Genomic DNA, 11,777 nt, shown 5'->3' with positions numbered 1-11,777 from the left:
GAAGCTGACTGAAGAACACAAGCAGCAGAGACTACTGTTTGCTCAGTGGGATAGGGAAGAAACTCTCAACAACGTTTGGTTTTCAGATGCGGTGCATTTTTATTTAGCAGTGTGGTTAACAAACAAGATGTACGCTTTTGGGCCACTGAAAACCCACAAGTGCCTCATGAACGACAACATTATGCTCCGAGGATTACAGTGTGGGCAGCAATTTCTAGTCACGGACTTGTTGGACCCTTTTTCTTTGAAGAAACTGTGAACAGCGAGCGTTATTTGAGCATGCTTCGCAATAGCTTCATTCCACAGCTTCTTGCTACTGCCTTGCCCTTCAACACGCAGTGGTTCATGCAAGGTGGAGTAAGGTCACATACTGCAAACACTCTGCTGGAGTTTTACACGAGCATTTCGACATGCGGATCATTTCACTCAGGTTTCCAGGTCGCTTCAATGACGGACAAAATTGCCCTCCCCCAATAGTCCAGACCTCAATCCATGTGACTTTTTTCTTTGGGGGTATCTAAAGGAAAAAATTTTCCCGAAACGTCCACGTGATTTAATGGAGCTCAGAAGACTTATTTTTCAAGCTTGCAGTGAAATTACGGAAGACATGTGCCGTAGGGTAATCACTAACTTCAGTGTTCGTTTGAAGGAAGTTAGGAAACGAAATGGTGGACATATTGAGCATGTGCTGAGTTAGAACAAATCTCCATGGACGGCTCTTCATGTTCCTTTCAGATTGTATTGACAATAAAGTTTATATTCAAAAACAAAATGGTAACACATTTCTTGCACCACCCTGTATATCAATAAATGACAGTACTGTGTATAATTAGTGACATTGACGTACATATGACAGCGTGTGATTGATTTATTTACTGCAGAAGCTGACGCTATAAATTAACATTACTTGAACTGAATAGTCAACAATAGTCTTGTGCGTTGTGAGGGTAAAATATTCCCTGACATCTTTCAACAACCGGTAGCGTTTCGTCATTGGTAATGACTAGGTGTTTGGCAATATCTTGCACAATTGTAGCGACGCTGTGCAGTACAACATGGGATAACACCATCTTTCTTTCTTTCTTTTGCTTGCGCCTTTGTCACACAATGACTCAGGGTCGGCATGGTTAATCGGATTTGGCAAGGTTAATTTAAGGGGTGGCTGGATGCCCTTCCTGCCGCCACCCCGTACCCCACGAGACGGAATTAGTGTTCCCCAACTGTCTGCGTCTAGTGTAATCCATGGAATAGTGCGAATGTGTTCAGATGTTTGCGAGCCGTGGAACTGAGGTGGGACGTGGGGACCAGCCCGGTATTCACCTAGTGGGATGTGGAAAACCGCCCAAAAACCACATCCAGGCTGGCCGGCACACTGGCTTCCGTCGTTAAGCCGCCAGGCGGATTCAATCTGGGGCCAGCGCGCCTACCCGAGTCCAGGAAGCAGCGCATTAGCGCTCTCGGCTAAGCTGGCGGGTGGGATAACACCATCAACCCCTCCAATAATTGATTGTGTTTGTGATCCCAAAAATTTCCCCTTTTGTAAATGCAGTTCATCAAGAGAAGGAATAGAATACCTACAGATACAGGGTGTTTCAAAAATGACCGGTATATTTGAAACGGCAATAAAAACTAAACGAGCAGCGATAGAAATACACCGTTTGTTGCAATATGCTTGGGACAACAGTACATTTTCAGGCAGACAAACTTTCGAAATTACAGTAGTTACAATTTTCAACAACAGATGGCGCTGCGGTCTGGGAAACTATATAGTACGATATTTTCCACATATCCACCATGCGTAGCAATAATATGGCGTAGTCTCTGAATGAAATTACCCGAAACCTTTGACAACGTGTCTGCCGGAATGGCTTCACATGCAGATGCGATGTACTGCTTCAGCTGTTCAATTGGTTCTGGATTCTGGCGGTACACCTGGTCTTTCAAGTGTGCCCACAGAAAGAAGTTACAGGGGTTCATGTCTGGCGAATAGGGAGGCCAATCCACGCCGCCTCCTGTATGTTTCGGATAGCCCAAAGCAATCACACGATCATCGAAATATTCATTCAGGAAATTAAAGACGTCGGCCGTGCGATGTGGCCGGGCACCATCTTGCATAAACCACGAGGTGTTCGCAGTGTCGTCTAAGGCAGTTTGTACCGCCACAAATTCACGAAGAATGTCCAGATAGCGTGATGCAGTAATCGTTTCGGATCTGAAAAATGGGCCAATGATTCCTTTGGAAGAAATGGCGGCCCAGACCAGTACTTTTTGAGGATGCAGGGACGATGGGACTGCAACATGGGGCTTTTCGGTTCCCCATATGCGCCAGTTCTGTTTATTGACGAAGCCGTCCAGGTAAAAATAAGCTTTGTCAGTAAACCAAATGCTGCCCACATGCATATCGCCGTCATCAATCCTGTGCACTATATCGTTAGCGAATGTCTCTCGTGCAGCAATGGTAGCGGCGCTGAGGGGTTGCCGCGTTTGAATTTTGTATGGATAGAGGTGTAAACTCTGGCGCATGAGACGATACGTGGACGTTGGCGTCATTTGGACCGCAGCTGCAACACGGCGAACGGAAACCCGAGGCCGCTGTTGGATCACCTGCTGCACTAGCTGCGCGTTGCCCTCTGTGGTTGCCGTACGCGGTCGCCCTACCTTTCCAGCACGTTCATCCGTCACGTTCCCAGTCCGTTGAAATTTTTCAAACAGATCCTTTATTGTATCGCTTTTCGGTCCTTTGGTTACATTAAGCCTCCGTTGAAAACTTCGTCTTGTTGCAACAACACTGTGTTCTAGGCGGTGGAATTCCAACACCAGAAAAATCCTCTGTTCTAAGGAATAAACCATGTTGTCTACAGCACACTTGCACGTTGTGAACAGCACACGCTTACAGCAGAAAGACGACGTACAGAATGGCGCACCCACAGACTGCGTTGTCTTCTATATCTTTCACATCACTTGCAGCGCCATCTGTTGTTGAAAATTGTAACTACTGTAATTTCGAAAGTTTGTCCGCCTGAAAATGTACTGTTGTCCCAAGCATATTGCAACAAACGGTGTATTTCTATCGCTTCTCGTTTAGTTTTTATTGCCGTTTCAAATATACCGGTCATTTTTGAAACACCCTGTATCAAGTTCTTGAGAACAGCCTGGTTATCTTTTAGTTGGTTGAATACCCACAGATATCAAGTTCTTGAGAACAGCCTGGTTATCTTTTAGTTGGTTGATTTGTAGGAGGGGACCAAACAGCTTGGTCCTGGGTCCCATCGGACGAGGGAAGGATGTGGAAGGAACTCGATCTTGCCCTTTCAAAGGAACCATCGCGGTATTTGCCTGAAGCGATTTAGGGAAATCACGGAAAACCTAAATCAGGATGACTGGACACGGTTGACTTTTGCAGAGCGAAACACTTACATGGTGTAATGGGACTATGTGCAGATATTTTTATATGTACATACATCGGCGTGGTGGTTGTCTTTCCTCAGCGGTAAACTGTCTTCCGACAGACCCGTCACAAACTTTGCGTCAAGATGTTTTCTGCACGGCCATACCTGGGCCGCGAAGTGAACAACGCCGGTCAGTGTAGACTAACCGTTTTGCGCCCATACGTCCACACTTCAACATCTGACCTGCTGTCCAGGGGAAAATAAACGTCGATGTCTTGCTCTTGCTCCTATGTGCTTGTAGGTACTACCCGACCTAAAAACATGTGACTTGTAGTAGCTACAATTACTAGTCTGCATATGACGTAAATGCTGAAGTAATGTGGTTCAGTACACCGTCCTTAGTCACTAACAGGAATACATGCACTTACACATACACGTTACACCCTATATATATATATATATATATATATATATATATATATATATATATATATATATATATATATATATGTATGTCTCAACTGTAGCATGTGTTATTCTGTTGTGATCGCCAGCTGAGCTAACCATCAAAAACCTGAAAGTATCTAAGTTAGACGAATACCAAGAGCGTTTTCAGGGAATCCACATGTATGTTATATCCTGGGTGCTCTGCAGCTTGTAAGTATTTGTAAATTCCGTGTTTTTGTCTCTTGACAGTAGTGTCCAGTACGACCAAGAATTGTGGTCGTTTAGCGTTGGACGGTTGCAACATGTACACATGACAAACTGTGTACCACAGACATCCATACTTGACACACACGTCTTCAGACATAGTCATTCACGATATATCCCACTCATGTTGGCTGTATGTCCGAATACTGGTCTCGGTATTAAATATTTCTCAATGAAGCTCTTGGTGTATGGCAAAAGGAACCCACATAATAGCAGCTGACGGGATAAGGCGGTAAACAATACCAACAACCCTCTACGCTCGAATCTTTAATAAATAGAATTCCCGTATATAAAACAGTTCCAAACGTTTGACTTCTTTCAAATTGAGTTGGTAGTAAAGAAGTAATAAATTAAAATGTCATTCCTAATGTAGAAGTTTTACTGCATGAACAGCGACAAATTAGCAACAAATACACTTTTTTCCTTTAATTATTTTATGAGAGATGTAAGCAAGATAAACTTCGGAGAGGTTTGAAATTATGTGTAAAGATTGTTGAAAGTCACTGACCACTCTCATTCTCAAATACTGGAAGAATATACTCTGCAAGGAGATACCAGGGTGTCTGTCCTCAGAGTCATCAGGCGCAGTTTCTGTTGTGTTCCATCATATATCTGCAATTTCGCTTTGGCATTGGTAGCTCGAGTCCGCCTAAACAAATAGTGCTCATCAAGTCTTTCATGTGACGCCCAGGTTTGTTTCTCGTTACAAACAAAAATATTTTTTAAGCGAAATTTTACGTACCCGTTCGATAGAGCGCTCCCAGATTACTCTAATGTGACATTCGTTTTATCAGTACGTATTAACAGAGATAGTGAAACTCGGAGTACGAGGGTCTCTCCAAAAGAAATGCACACTATTTTTTTTTTAAATCCATCTTTTATTCTACATGTTTGAAAGTTTTTTACAGTGTGTAGATACATCCTTTAGGGACAATATTTTCATTTCCCCACATAATTTCCATCCCTCTCAACTGCCTTACGCCATCTTGGAACCAGCGCCTGTATAACCCGCACGGTAAAAATTCTGGACCAACGTGTTGGAGCCACTGTTTGGCAGCGTGCACAAGAGAGTCATCATCTTCAAACCTTGTTCCACGAAGAGAGTCTTTCAGTTTCTCAAAGAGATGATAGTCACATGGAGCCAGGTCAGGACTGTAAGGCGGGTCTTTCAGTGTTGTCCATCCGAGTTTAGTGATCGCTTCCATGGTTTTTTGACTGACATGTGGCCGTGCATTGTCGTGCAACAGCAAAGCATCCTGATTTTGCCGATGTGGTCGAACACGACTCAGTCGAGCTTGAAGTTTCTTCAGTGTCGTCACATATGCATCAGAATTTATGGTGGTTCCACTTGGCATAATGTCAACAAGCAAGAGTCCTTGGATTCGAAAAACACCGTAGCCGTAACTTTTCCAGCAGAAGGTGTGGTTTTAAATTTTTTTTCTTGGGTGAATTTGCATGATGCCGCTCCATTGATTGCCTCTTCGTCTCTGGTGAAAAATGATGGAGCCATGTTTCATCACCTGTCACAGTCCTTCCAAGAAATTCATCTCCACCATTCTCGTACTGTTCCAAACGTTCGCTGAATACCGTTTTTCTTGTTTCTTTGTGAGGGAACCCATCTGGCACAAACCTTTTTTAACGCAAACACTTTCAGTATTCTGCAAACACTTCCTTCCCCTATCCCAGCGTAGCGTGACAATTCGTTCACTGTGATGCGTCTGTCAGCAGTCACCAATCCGTTAACTCTCTGCACATTGTCTGGAGTATGTGCAGTCCGAGGTGTGCCTCTGCGAGGACAGTCCTGAATATTGCCGTGCCCGCTTTCGTCACGTAACCTGCTAGCCCAACGACTAACAGTACTGCGATCGACAGCAGCATCTCCATACACCTTTTTCAACCTCTTGTGGATGTTTCCCACGGTCTCGTTTTCACAGCACAGGAATTCTATGACAGCACGTTGCTTCTGACGAACGTCAAGTGTAGCAGCCATCTTGAAGACATGCTGTGACGGCGCCACTCACGGGAACAGGTTGAACTAAGTTTGAAAACAAGCGGGAAGGATGTATCTACACACTGTAAAACTTTCACACGTGCAAAATGAAAACTGTATTTTTACAAAAATAGTGTGCATTTCTTTTGGAGTGACCCTCGTAATAGCGAGTACTGCAGCAGCGACAGCAATGCCCTGGCACGTACTGACTGGTGCCTCCAAGCATGCAGCGCTGCTCAGTCGCTGTTGGGTTACTGATATTACTCTTCGTGTTTTAGCGTCCTTGTTAATACATACCGATAAAAACGAATATCACATTAGAGCAATCTAAGAGCGCTCTATAGAATGGGTACGTAAAATTCAGCTTTAAAAATCTTTTTGTTTGTATCGAGAAACAAACCAATGCTTTCTTTTGACGCTGTCTGTCGCGTGAATGAAGTGACGAGCACTAATTTTCTGGGCTGTCTCTAGACACAGAATGCAGAAACGAAATTTCAACACGCTCCTCACGACTCTTAGGAGAGACACCCGTTTGCAGAGTTTCTAACTGTAGTACTGGACCTTGCCGTTGGTGGGGAGGCTTGCGTGCCTCAGCGATACAGATAGCCGCACCGTAGGTGCAACCACATCGGAGGGGTATCTGTTGAGAGGCCAGACAAACTTGTGGTTCCTGAAGAGGGGCAGCAGCCTTTTCAGTAGTTGCAGGGGCAACAGTCTGGATGATTGACTGATCTAGCCTTGTAACACTAACCAAAACGGCCTTTCTGTGCTGGTACTGAGAACGGTTGAAAGCAAGGGGAAACTACAGCCGTTATTTTTCCCGAGGGCATGCAGCTCTACTGTATGGTTAATAATGATGGCGTCCTCTTGGGTAAAATATTCCGGAGGTAAAATAGTCCCCCATTCGGATCTCCGGGCGGGGACCACTCAAGAAGACGTTGTTATCAGGAGAAAGAAAATTGGCGTTCTACGGATCGGAGCGTGGAATGTCAGATCCCTTAATCGAGCAGGTAGATTAGAAAATTTAAAAAGGGAAATGGATAGGTTAAAGTTAGATATAGTGGGAATTAGTGAAGTTCGGTGGCGGGAGGAACAAGACTTTTGGTCAGGCGAATACAGAGTTATAAATACAAATAGGGGTAATGCAGGAGCAGGTTTAATAATGAATAAAAAAATAGGAGTGCAGGTAAGCTACTACAAACAGCATAGTGAACGCATTATTGTGGCCAACATAGACACGAAGCCCACGCCTACTACAGTAGTACAAGTTTATATGCCAACTAGCTCTGCAGATGACGAAGAAATTGAAGAAATGTATGATGAAATAAAAGAAATTATTCAGATAGTGAAGGGAGACGAAAATTTAATAGTCATGGGTGACTGGAATTCGGTAGTAGGAAAAGGGAGAGAAGGAAACGTAGTGGGTGAATATGGATTGGGGGTAAGAAATGAAAGAGGAAGCCGCCTGGTAGAATTTTGCACGGAGCACAACTTAATCATAGCTAACACTTGGTTCAAGAATCATAAAAGAAGGTTGTATACATGGAAGAAGCCGGGAGATACTGACAGGTTTCAGATAGATTATATAATGGTAAAACAGAGATTTAGGAACCATCTTTTAGATTGTAAGACATTTCCAGGGGCAGATGTGGCCTCTGACCACAATCTATTGGTTATGAACTGTAGATTGAAACTGAAGAAACTGCAAAAAGGTGGGAATTTAAGGAGATGGGACCTGGATAAGCTGAAAGAACCAGAGATTGTACAGAGTTTCAGGGAGAGCATAAGGGAACAATTGACAGGAATGGGGGAAAGAAATACAGTAGAAGAAGGATGGGTAGCTTTGAGGGATGAAGTAGTGAAGGCAGCAGAGGATCAAGTAGGTAAAAAGACAAGGGCTAGTAGAAATACTTGGGTAACAGAAGAAATATTGAATTGACGAAAGGAGAAAATATAAAAATGCAGTAAATGAAGCAGGCAAAAAGGAATACAAACGTCTCAAAAATGAGATCGACAGGAAGTGCAAAATGGCTAAGCAGGGATGGCTAGAGGACAAATGTAAGGATGTAGAGGCTTATCTCACTAGGGGTAAGATAGATACTGCCTACAGGAAAATTAAAGAGACCTTTGAAGAAAAGAGAACCACTTGTATGAATATCAAGAGCTCAGATGGAAACCCAGTTCTAAGCAAAGAAGGGAAAGCAGAAAGGTGGAAGCAGTATGTAGAGGGTCTATACAAGGGCGATGTACTTGAGAACAATATTATGGAAATGTAAGAGGATGTAGATGAAGATGAAATGGGAGATATGATACTGCGTGAAGAGTTTGACAGAGCACTGAAAGACCTGAGTCGAAACAAGGCCCCGGGAGTAGATAACATTCCACTAGAACTACTGACAGCCTTGGGAGAGCCAGTCCTGACAAAACTCTACCATCTGGTGAGCACGATGTATGAGACAGGCGAAATACCCTCAGACTTCAAGAAGAATATAATAATTCCAATCCCAAAGAAAGCAGGTGTTGACAGATGTGAAAATTACCGAACTATCAGTTTAATATGTCACGACTGCAAAATACTAACGCGGATTCTTTACAGACGAATGGAAAAACTAGTAGAAGCTGACCTCGGGGAAGATCAGTATGGATTCCGTAGATATACTGGAACACGTGAGGCAATACTGACCCTACGATTTATCTTGGAAGCTAGATTAAGGAAAGGCAAACCTACGTTTCTAGCATTTGTAGACTTAGAGAAAGCTTTTGACAATGTTGACTGGAATACTCTCTTTCACATTCTGAAGGTGGCAGGGGTAAAATACAGGGAACGAAAGGCTATTTACAATTCGTACAGAAACCAAATGGCAGTTATAAGAGTTGAGGGGCATGAAAGGGAAGCAGTGGTTAGGAAGGGAGTGAGACAGGGTTGTAGCCTCTCCCCGATGTTATTCAATCTGTCTATTGAGCAAGCAGTGAAGGAAACAAAAGAAAAATACGGAGTAGGTATTAAAATCCATGGAGAAGAAATAAAAACCTTGAGGTTCGACGGTGACATTGTAATTCTGTCAGAGACAGCAAAGGACTTGGAAGAGCAGTTGAACGGAATGGATAGCGTCTTGAAAGGGGGATATAAGATGAACATCAACAAAATCAAAACGAGGATAATGGAATGTAGTCGAATTAAGTCGGGAGATGCTGAGGGTATTAGATTAGGAAATGAGACACTTAAAGTAGTAAAGGAGTTTTTCTATTTGGGGAGCAAAATAACTGATGATGGTCGAAGTAGAGAGGATATAAAATGTAGACTGGCAATGGCAAGGAAAGCGTTTCTGAAGAAGAGAAATTTGTTAACATCGAGTATTGATTTAAGTGTCAGGAAGTCATTTCTGAAAGTATTTGTATGGAGTGTAGCCATGTATGGAAGTGAAACATGGACGATAAATAGTTTGGACAAGAAGAGAATAGAAGCTTTCGAAATGTGGTGCTACAGAAGAATGCTGAAGATTAGATGGGTAGATCACATAACTAATGAGGAAGTATTGAATAGGATTGGGGAGAAGAGAAGTTTGTAGCACAACTTGACTAGAAGAAGGGATCGATTGGTAGGACATGTTCTGAGGCATCAAGGGATCACCAATTTAGCATCGGAGGGCAGCGTGGAGGGTAAAAATCGTAGAGGGAGACCAAGAGATGAATACACCAAACAGATTCAGAAGGATGTAGGTTGCAGTAGGTACTGTGAGATGAAGAAGCTTGCACAGGATAGAGTAGCATGGAGAGCTGCATCAAACCAGTCTCAGGACTGAAGACCACAACAACAACAACAATACTGGACTTGATGCGTTAAACTTTTAACGTAAGATTAATCTCCCAGTGACTATATTACAACATTTTAAATTTTTATATTCGGTCAGTAATCTTATGAAGTACTGAAAATCAAATTTTTTGATGCTCCTGGAACCGGTTAGATAGGCAACGTGCGACTGAAATCGAGTCGACGGATGACCGGGTTACCGTTTCAGCCATTTAGTGATGCGGACCCTTGGCGCATATGATGGTACCCGGCTTTTCACCGACGCTGTGTTTTGTTAACAGTGAAGACTGACAGCTGGTCACGAGTTTATTCACTGCGAAATTCACGTTTGGCGTATGACAGGTTATCGTTGTTCACACCCGAGTGGCACCAGGCTTTGCGCAAAACAGGTACAGCTGACAATCGTATTTGAATGGCACTTGCTGTCACACACCTGTCGCACGAGTGCGCACAGTCGGCACTCACCATTGTTTCTCTTCCACCTTGCGAACCATCACTTCCCGGCCTCTCCTTACACCACATTCGTAGTCTGAGACGCAGGTTGCATAAGATAATTGGCTTGTGGCGCCTTTAGATGTAACGTTATTTTATCCTTGGTGGATATCAGTGAAATCCCTGGATGTCATTCAATTAAAGGCTTTTGAGAAAGGTTGGATAGAACCTTTATGTGTAGCTGAATAAACTATTAATCACTGTAGTATGCCTCCACAAAAAAGTTTGTTCTTTTTTAATTATCATTGTAAATCTGATTACACGCAGAGGTGGGGAACCATAAAACGAGGTGGTAACAAAAGTTCCCGAAATATAGAGGGAAATGTCAAAACCGGACCGTTATTTTGTTTTTTATTTTAAAAGTTTTTGAGCTTCAAAAGCATGTACCGTTAAAAGTTGTTACGAAAAAAAATATTTTTAAAATCGGTTACCAGTTTGAAAAAAATTACCATAAACTGTCTCCTAAAAATAAGCAAAATAGCAGTAAACAAAATTCGAAAGAGATATTGAATTACAGAAGACGTACTTTAGTTTCAGACTGGGTATAATAAATTTTCCAAAAGAGCCCTGCTTTAGCATGTTCCTTTGGGCTTTCTTTCTGGCACTTCCGTTTTCTGACATTTAAGAAAAAGACTAACCTAATTTTCCTCAGCAGTTTCGTCTTTGAAAGGGTGTTGAATGTTATTTCTCTCTGCTAGTTGTACGGCGACTTTCAGAAGTCATTACGAGTAAGCCCAGAGAAAAAAAGGTTCCCTGGTAGGACAGTACTAAACCATCTCTTCTTCAACATCTTTACCCAAAACTGTTGGCCTGGCTATTTTGTTTTTGCCACTTCCTCTGGTGGGTATTTCATGTTGGACACCCTCATATACCGAGCGAGGTGGCGCAGTGGTTAGCACGCTGGACTCGCATTCGGGAGGACGACGGTTCAAACTCGCGTCCGGCCATCCTGATCTAGGTTTTCCGTGATTTCCCTAAATCACTTTAGGCAAATGACGGGATGGTTCCTTTGAAAGGACACGGCCGACTTGCTTCCCCATCCTTCCCTGATCTATTGGGACCGATGACCTCGCTGTTTGGTCCCCTTCCCCAAAATCAATCAACCAACCAACCAACGAACCAACGCCCTCATAGATGCTGTTTTTGGAACATTAAACTGTTTAATGCCATTCTTCAAGCTCGATTTCTTTTTATAGAGAGCATCAATAGTTTTCATCATTTTAGAGGGTCTCTACATTGATTAATCTTCTGTATTATCCTCTACGAATCTGCGATAGAGTTCCAATAGAATAAGAGTGTGTACATCAACAACACCTGTCGGCAGCTAAGGATTTCGATTAAATTATCATTTCATTCTAGAGAAGCTGCGCGGTCATCAATGGTA

At 43.0% G+C, this 11,777-nt stretch overlaps 1 protein-coding gene across 1 annotated transcript in view; it reads left to right on the top strand.

Moving 5' to 3' along the window:
• The window catches only part of LOC126263555 (breast cancer anti-estrogen resistance protein 3 homolog), a 1,210,178-nt gene that overhangs the window by 1,134,923 nt on the left and 63,478 nt on the right, over window positions 1-11,777 (top strand). The gene's annotated exons all lie outside the window — the stretch shown is intronic.

Source organism: Schistocerca nitens, chromosome 6, assembly GCF_023898315.1.
Source record: "Schistocerca nitens isolate TAMUIC-IGC-003100 chromosome 6, iqSchNite1.1, whole genome shotgun sequence".
Classification (NCBI taxonomy): Eukaryota; Metazoa; Arthropoda; class Insecta; order Orthoptera; family Acrididae; genus Schistocerca; species Schistocerca nitens.
This window is presented reverse-complemented; position numbering and strand designations above follow the sequence as displayed.